Raw genomic sequence first — 9507 nt, forward strand, 5'->3', positions numbered from 1 at the left:
GCATCTACTTACCCAGAGTTCCATTTTAATTGGTGTGGTTCATCAGTGTGGACTTGGCTGGTGCCAATACAAGTCCCATGTCATCTAAATCAAGATGCTAATGTCAAAGTACCTGGAGGGGTTTGTCTGAGTAGCTTTCCAGTTCAATACCACCACCAGGCAAAGCTCTGCAAGGTCTTTATTGGCATGTGTTCCCCGAACGACTAATTGTATAAAGTGGCATCTCACGTTAGTGTCTGTGGTGATGCTGGCTGTGTATGTGGAAATCTAAAAAGCCAGTTAATATCCTTTTAATTGCTGGAGTTCAGTGTCTCATTTCTGCCTTGGAAATGTGCCAGCAGAGAAATGGACACTGGGGAATGAAAGTGACAGCTTTTGCCAAGTTACTTCTATAGTGTAATATTTTAGCCTATTTCCATCAGTAGCTCCCAGATTTTAAATGGAAAAATGAGAAACAAAAATAGTCAGATTTCTCCAGATTCTCCAGATTTTTGGTCATGGTAATCACCCGTATTGGCACCTCTTTTTATGTCTACAGCCACCATTTTGTGCTGGCACCCACAGCACTTATCAGTACAGTGGTACCTCGGGTTAAGTACTTAATTCGTTCCGGAGGTCTGTACTTAACCTGAAACTGTTCTTAACCTGAGGTACCACTTTAGCTAATGGGGCCTCCTGCTGCTGCTGCGCCACCGGAGCACGATTTCTATTCTCATCCTGAAGCAAAGTTCTTAACCTGAAGCACTATTTCTGGGTTAGCGGAGTCTGTATCCTGAAGCGTATGTAACCTGAAGCGTATGTAATCCGAGGTACCACTGTATGTGGGTATTGGAACCACTTAAAAAAACCAAACCAAACCAACAGCTCCATTCCTAAATCAAAGAGGCTCATTGTGATTTCACGATAGACCGAATTTGGAATCTTGGGAGTCGGCTTATTGAATACATTCTTGCATAGGATTGTGCTGCAAATCTTTACTTGGTGTGTCAACGAACACACGCCATCTGCTCAAACAAGCATCGTGCTCAAAGTATTTCCACATGGCAACACTACAGCCTTAAAAATACATTTGCCATAGGTGCAATTGGGGAATCTGGGTCTTAAATGGTGCTAATTGAAGGGCCGGTTCCAATAGGAACATGCAGCAGCAGCAGGAGGGACATAATAAGGAAAAGGCACATGAAAGGTTGCATTCTGACATCATGTTTTTCATAGGGAGAAGGATTAGCATTTCCTGATAATCCTCCAGCTCTTTTTCCTGTGATACTGATACAGGCAGCCCCCCAATTTAAGCACATTCAATATGCACGCAAATGCACACCGCAACAAACCCAGAAGTGATTTTAAAAATCCCCAAAACAAGCCCAGAAGACTCCAGAAAGGTCAGAAAAGGCAAAGGCCAGGTGCTCTCTCTGTGCAATTGAAATCCCAAAAGTCCTTGCACCAACTGTTGAGGCCTGCAGAGAGTTACGAGTTTGAGGAAGGAGGTTATGAGAATGCGATGGTCTTGGAGTTTGGTGGAGTTTTTGCTCTGATTTTTTTTTTAAATGCACTTCTTGATCTCACCCACTCTGCTCGACGGTGAAGATTAAAATTTATTCTGAACGTATCGAAACAGAACGCTGGGGAAACCACAGAGTTATTAGTGAGGCAGCATTTGTGTTATTTCAGCTTGGCTGCAGTGTAAAAGTATTATGATATGAAGGAATCATTGCAGCATGATTGACAGTTCGAGCGGGATAGACAGCTATAGTAAAATGTGCTGTGGCTGTCATCTAATGTGACTACCAAGGCTATAACTAATGCTGGTTGACTAGTAAAAGGCCATAATAAATATGTTGGTAGCTTGTCCTTATTATAGGGCGGATGCCTGGCTTAGAGTGCCAAGCTTCATTAGGCTGCTTTACGGCGCCCCAGTGTGTCATTTTTTTTCCTGCGTGTTGTAATTTTCAGAATTACAGTAGCATGTCCTAAGGCTGCCATAACAGAGGCTGTGCTGTAAAATGAAAAGCATTTTGGACAGGCACAGGGCATGGATATTTGCAATCTGCCATTCTGCAAAACTGATAAATGGGGAGAATGCTGATTAAAGAAGAGGTTTCTTTTTTTAAAAAACAAAACAAAAACAAGTTAATTGCTACCTAGCACTGGTTTCCACAGAGCAGCAGGTTTAATTCTTGTGCCAAAAAGATGGGCGTTGCCCGTAAGATGCCAAGAAGCACAGGATACGCATAAAGAAGCTAGCAAGATTTCTAAGTACAGGCATTTATGCTCGTGTGAATGCGCACACGTGCATTGCGCTGAGTCTGGAAATTACACGGAGAGGGGTGGAATGGGGCAGGGGCAGGGTTTCCCCAGTGGTTTCAAATAGATGTGATTTCACTGACTCGCACGGTCCCTCGGAACACAACCTCCAGGTTAAAAGCTATACATGGTGCAGCTGTTTCTCCCTTGTACTAACAAGACATGATGCATATTTCTATCATCAGGGTTACATGTGCACATTATCATAGTAACCACATAGTGCTACATCAAATTGATGCTCCCATCTCTCCCCTTCCCACTGTCTGGTCATATAGTCGTAGCTACTTCATTTTCAGAGACAAAAGTTCAGATTAAGGACGTCTCTTTCTGGAGGGTCTAATCAGTCATGAATGTGCCCATTTTCTGATCTCTCTCTCTCTTGGACTGGGATTAGGATGAATAATCAAGCTGTATAGAAATGTGAATTTAAGACCACCATTCAGAATTGCCTTTACTTTTCTGCTTAGACTTTGGCCCTCATACCAATTATTATTTTTGTACGGTTTACAAGCATGTTCTCAAGCAGCATGTTTTCAAGCAGACCTGCAAGGCACAATTGTAAAGTCTTGTCAAGACTTTAAAGACTCTCTAAACTGCTGCTCTCCCTCTCCTCCAAGATGTTTTTTCTACCACCAAGGTTCCAGGTGCATGTTTGCGTGGCGAGTTCCCGCCTCCCCCTCAGAAATAAAGACACGAGACACAAGAATTCGAGTTAATGGGTCAAATTAGGCCACAATTTTATTGATTACAGGAATTGAGTGGTATTGGCTTAGGCATTGGTCCTATCAACTAACCGGCGGCTTCAGTCCGCTTGCTTGAAGACCGGTAAGGGTTAACCACCAGTAGGGGGAGTCCCACTGATGCACATCAACTAGGAGCTCCCCTGGGGTCACCGCTTGGGGGCGTGGCCATGGGCCCACACCTCCATAGGCTTAGGACAAGGCCACGCCCCCGGAATCCTTTACCAGACTACCCTTTGTTTTGGGGGAAGGTGATGGCGCTTCCTCTCTCCGCTTCTTCTGCATAATAATACCCCCACCAATGCCTAACTGCCCATACTGGGAGTTGTGACGGTTTGCTACGAGGTAGGCAAAAACCAAATGGCTGGTGCCAATCTGCCAATTGGAAAAATTCCTACCAGGCCCCTTGACGGCGACCAACCGAAGTCCATAGCAACATCAGAGAGCCTAGCCTAAAGGGTGGGAGGGGAGGGAAAACCTGATCAGCTGAGGCGCCAGCCAAAAATAGAGCCGGCCACGCCTCCCGGGCCAGCCGAGGATTCCCCTGGTATTGCTTTCAGCCCCCGCGTGTGTGGGGAGGGGCGTGAAGCCCGCAACCCCACCTCCTCCCTAGCTCGGAAGTGGCTTTGTCAGAGGGCCCAGCGTACATGTGGAATCTCACAGGGCAGGAAGGGTTTAAAATAAAGTACATGGAAGCAAAACATCAAAACCCCTGTGTGCTTCAAGTTTTGTTTAGCAAACCCGCAGATTCCTTTCCATTCCACCGTTTGACAGATACGTTTGAAAAGATCGATTCCGAAGTCCGTGTTTTGCCATGTGATACTTGCACTTATTGAATGATGGCTCAGTGCTGTGGCACAGCTAACACAACCCAGCTATCACCGATAAGCCTTTCTTATCTTTTTTGTATTAGGAGAGAGTGTGTGTGTGTGTACTTCTTATTGAGGGAACACAGTTCCCCTCTGGAGCCATATTCACTGAGTGGTAACCAATTCATCCGATTGGCTGAACTGAACTTAAAAAGAACCAAGCTGGCTTAGACTAAAGGTTCATCTAGCCTAGCACCCTGCTTTCCACAGATGCCTACAGAAAACCTCCAAGCCAAGCTTGAAGGCAATAGACTTCACCTGGTATTCAGAGGCAGGCCGCATGTAAACCTGGTGCATGTAAACCTGGTGCCATTTCCTCCTGCTCCAGTGCTCTCCCACCACTGGTGTTTGAAGTGGAGTACAAATGTTGATGTTACCCACAACCCCTAGATATAGCTCCCATAGTTTATTGAGGTATACTGATGTTCGATGCGTTTACCTTCAAACTAGCTCCCATCTGATTTGAAAACGTAAGTCACAGACAAAGGTGTGTACAGTGGTACCTCAGGTTACATACGTTTCAGGTTACAGATGCTTCAGGTTACAGACTCCGCTAACACAGAAATAGTACCTCAGGTTAAGAACTTTTCTTCAGGATGAGAACAGAAATCATGCTCCGGCGGCAGCGGGAGGCCCCATTAGCTAAAGTGGTGCTTCAGGTTAAGAACAGTTTCAGGTTAAGGATGGACCTCCGGAACAAATTAAGTTCTTAACCCAAGGTACCACTGTACATCTGAGGCGGTGTGCATGTGCATGGTATCACTGAATTGGAGTTCACTGGGTTTGCAAGCAAGAGGAAGCAAATGGAACAGTGTGCATCGGGTAAAAGTAAAAAAAGGGTAAAGGACCCCTGGACAGTTAAATCCAGTCAAAGGCGGTTATGGGGTGTGGCGCTCATCTTGCTTTCAGTCCGAGGGAGCCGGCGTTTGTCCACAGACTGCTTTCTGGGTCATGTGGCCAGCATGACTAAATCGCTTCTGGTGCAACAGGACATTGTGACGGAAACCAGAGCGCACGGAAACGCCGTTTACCTTCCTGCCACAATGGTACCTATTTATCTACTCATGCTGGTGTGCTTTCGAACTGCTAGGTTGGCAGGAGCCGGGAAAGAGCAACAGGAGCTCACCCCGTCGCGGGGATTTAAACCGCTCACCTTCCAATCGGCAAGCCCAAGAGGTTCAGTGGTTTAGACCACAGCGCCACCTGCATCCACATTGGGTGCAGGGCCATTCTGCAAGAGAGGGAATGGTGGGAGCTGTTCAACAGTGGAACAGCCTACCGCTCGGTAGTGGACTCTCCTCCCTTGGAGGTTTCCAAGCAGAGGTTGGTGGGGCCATCTGTCATGGATGCTGTAGCTGAGATTCCTGCATGAAACCTTGGTGTCCCTCCCAACTATACAGTTCTGTGAAAACTTGCTTACATTTGTAATCAATAAAAGTTGTGTCCCAAGTACTGTTTGTTGGCATCCTTCGGGGGTCGAGATGCCAGCTGACTAGCCCCCAGCTGGATCATGCCCTTCCAGCCATGACGATTCCCCGATCTCTGGTGCGACGTAAATCAGCGACTCAGACTTCAAAAGCCCAAGCATGCTATATTAGCAGAGCATACTGTGCAAACAGAACAGGCGTGAGGCTTGTGGAAACATACTAACAGCTAAAGATTTATTAAGCATAAATCAGGACAAAGAAAACACGTCGTATCCCTTTCTTCTCCTCAGAGAGACAGAGTCTAAAGCAAAAGCTACACACACACACGGAAGTTCCCAGCAGACTGTGCTGGTATGTAAACAGACATGTGACATGCAACAGTTCCATGTCTGCAACTAAAGGTGGAATGGAATTTTCCAACACTTGTTCTGTATCTCAATTGTGTCTTGTTTGTGTGTGTGCCTGTCCCCGCTCATGGCTTCACCACGCCCGGTCCCACAATGTCTGGAGCGCCACAGGTCCCCCCTGCTCTCTGCGCTGTAAGGCTACAAGCAAGGACCATGTGATGCAACTGGGCTTTCTTTTGAAAACACCTGAAAGGCTGAGCTCCACTTTTGATTTCACGTACGTTGCTGAAAAGAAGATTTAGCCTCCACAAGCTATATTTCGTCCCTGCTGTACACTGACACGTTTTTAAAAAGAAATACTGTTTCCATAATTTGAACAAACAAGTTGCTCTTTACGGCCCCTTTCTGGGTGATGCACTGCCCCATTCACAGTCTATCAATATAACTGGGCCACTAACATTTTACAAAGGAGACATAAAGAGGTTAAAAATGTTAGGAGAGTTCTTAGGTTCTCTGCCATCTCCCCCGCCCAGGGTTATTTCCTCTACCCCTCTCTTGAGTTTTTATCTCAGAATAATAGGATGGTTTGTGCTGAGGTATGTGTTTGCCTCCATGCTTTATAGTTCTTGTTATTACTGCAGTGTTGACCTCAGCACATTTTATTTAGGTTTTTCTGTTTTTCATTTTTTAGTAAACAGCATTATGGAACAACGATTGGACAGCACGTATGAGAAAAGGAATGATTGATGAAAGACGAGCCGCTGGAGAGAGCCCCAATCTGCAAGACACTGAGAATCTTCAGCGATGGGAAGGGAGGAACTGATTTTTCAGTGCATTTTTTTTGGGGGGGGGGGGAGAGAAGTTTACGTAAAATAAATAAGAATCCAACGAAGAATAAATAGCATTGTAAATTCTAGGAAGCAGAGAGGACGGCATTATGCATTTTATCACGCACACAGCAATCTGGAGTCTGTGTTAGGTTTGAAAGTTCTCAGAGCTACGAAGCCATTCTAAAAAGAGCATTTAGATTGCCAGCAGTCTTCTGGCAAGGTGTTGAAAAGGTGTTGTTGTTGTTTAGTTGTGTCCGACTCTTTGTGACCCCATGGACCAGAGCACGCCAGGCACTCCTGTCTTCCACTTCCTCCCGCAGTTTGGTCAAACTCATGCTGGTAGCTTCGAGAACACTGTCCAACCATCTCGTCCTCTGTCGTCCCCTTCTCCTTGGGCCCTCCATCTTTCCCAACATCAGGGTCTTTTCCAGGGAGTCTTCTCTTCTCATGAGGTGGCCAAAGTATTGGAGCCTCAGCTTCACGATCTGTCCTTCCAGTGAGCACTCAGGACTGATTTCCTTCAGAATGGAGAGGTTTGATCTTCTTGCAGTCCATGGGACTCTCAAGAGTCTCCTCCATAATTCAAAAGCATCAATTCTTCAGTGATCAGCCTTCTTTATGGTCCAGCTCTCACTTCCATACATCACTACCGGGAAAACCATAGCTTTAACTATATGGACCTTTGTCGGCAAGGTGATGTCTCTGCTTTTTAAGATGCTGTCTAGGTTTGTCATCGCTTTTCTCCCAAGAAGCAGGCGTCTTTTAATTTCGTGACTGCTGTAACCATCTGCAGTGATCATGGAGCCCAAGAAAGTAAAATTTCTCACTGCTTCCATTTCTTCCGCTTCTACTTGCCAGGAGTTGAAAAGGTAGGTGACCTTTAATGCCTTCCGGTTCCAGCCCTGTCCCAGGGGCCAGTTCACACCCACCCACCCAAGTTAACAATCTGATACTTCTTCTTCTTCTTTGGTGATCACTCCTAGCCGAGTAAGATTGTCTTCCGACAATCCAATACATGCAGTGGAGGAAAGGGCGCACATCCTTTGCACAGGATACAAACCTTTGTGATGCAAACACTGCCGTACACAGTTGGCGAAATTCACAATTGTTCTTCCCCGCCTTATGAAGGGGAGGGGTCACACAATGTTTGGCTCAAGCAGATATGGACCTATATCAAAGGTGGGAAGAATTCAAATCTTGTCGCATCTGCCCCCCTGCAGATGCAAATAGAGCAGTCCTTGCACTCAGAAGTCCACTTATTAGCTTTGTACACACTCCCAATTGCTCTGTATCCCATGCACTCTGACCCCTGGTTTGGGAAGTGATGTGCACGAGATGCTAGCCACAATCCATATCTGTTATTATTGATATTAATCTATTTATACCCTACCTGATGGGACTGAAGACAGCTTACAGATAAAAACGAGAATCGCTAAAAACATGGGGGGGGGGGAATCATTTTAAAAACCATTAAATATTAATATAATTAAAACTCTCTCTCTCTCTCTCTATATATATATATAATCTGTTTAAAACATACAATAAAAACAGTATGGCACCAGCCCTTTAATGAAAACCAAGCAAATTACCAAAAGCCTGTTGGAACAAAAAAGTATTTACCTGCTGGTGAATAGCAACAAGGAGGGAACCAGTCTAGCTTCTCCAGGGAGAGAGTTCCAGATTCTGGGAGCAGCCACCAAAGATCTCAAAGTCCAGGCAGGTTCATATGAAAGAATAATAATTCCACTGCCACTACTCATAATCATTATCATAATCGTCGTCTTACGTTAATTTCAGTCCCACTTTTCAGGGCATCTTCCGACACAAGATGGCTTACATATGTAATAAATTACAACACATACAATGACAAAAATTCCAAACTGTTGAAATAACAATACAGTAACACAGAACATCAGCCTTAACGTTAAATGTAACGGCACCCAATAAGAATTTCACAACTATTTCTCTCTGCCCTGCTATTAGCAGATCTGGTCCTAACCATCAGCTCTTGTTAATGAAACATCGGTTGACCATCCTGGGCTATTAACCAGCAAATTGCCTCGTTTTCCAACTACAAGTGTGTTCAGTTACAAATAAGCCTAGGAGGCTTGCTGAATTCATCGTGTTGTGTGATTGGTTGACAAATTCTCTGAAGCTATCCTTTAAGAGCTGAAAGGGGAAGAGGTGAGAATAGCCAAAATTTCAGCATTGTAGTGTCTGTGCGGTTACCTAAGTAGGAAGTCTCCTCTCAAGCAATTCTGCACATTGGGAATTAAGTAGGGAAAAAAATGCTCAGGCACGTTAATGCAGAACAAAAGCAGAAAACCACCCATTCCTTTGAGAATCTGCCTTCATCTTTGAGTACCATGTGTGAAATCTCTCTCTCCCCCTCTTAGCTTGATCTGCCGATTGAAGCACATTAAACCTATTGTAACCGGTGAAGTGATTAATGTGCCTGAATCCGAGTTGATCTACAGGGGGAAAAGATTCAACCTGAAATTCATTATATTGTACCTAGGTGAAGCAGGAGAATAAAAACACCCGAAAGGTGGTTTCTCATCTCCTGCAATGATATTTAATGAGAAGGGGAGGGGGCTGAATTCATTTCTCTCACTTTCTAAATATAACTTTATTGACTGAGTTCATTGCAATTTATCTTCCCACCTTTGCAGCAAGGTTTACTTTCTCAGAAAGCTCCGCTCACCCTTTGGAATTCCTTCTAATAATACTGGCACAACATGCGCTGCAATATTGAGCATTTCCTGAAGCACTGATACAGTTGAATTAAGCTCACAGGCTCGCGCTCCCACTGATCTCAGCGCTCCTGCTTGAATAGCCTGCCAGTGGTGCCCCGTAGTTTTCAAACTTTCTCTACTCTAGGAACAATGTTTTACATTGCCCTGTTTGCTAAAGAAGCCCTGAGCGTCCACACTGGGGTCCTTTGCAGACTGCTCAAGATTCTGGAGCATGTTTAAAGCCACACAGTCAGT

The 9507-nt window shown here is 45.1% G+C and overlaps 1 protein-coding gene across 7 annotated transcripts in view; it reads left to right on the forward strand.

The window, feature by feature from the left end:
- The window catches only part of LOC309526623 (uncharacterized protein), a 146225-nt gene extending 139660 nt beyond the window's left edge, over positions 1-6565 (forward strand). For all 7 annotated transcript variants that reach the window (XR_014216765.1, XR_014216766.1, XR_014216767.1 and 4 more), the window contains one exon: positions 6379-6565. The gene's annotated coding sequence lies outside the window, so the exon portion shown is untranslated. The remainder of the gene's footprint in view (positions 1-6378) is intronic.
- The last annotated feature ends 2942 nt before the right edge of the window (positions 6566-9507 follow it).

Source organism: Podarcis vaucheri, assembly GCF_965113315.1.
Source record: "Podarcis vaucheri genome assembly, chromosome: 2".
In the NCBI taxonomy this organism is placed as follows: domain Eukaryota; kingdom Metazoa; phylum Chordata; class Lepidosauria; order Squamata; family Lacertidae; genus Podarcis; species Podarcis vaucheri.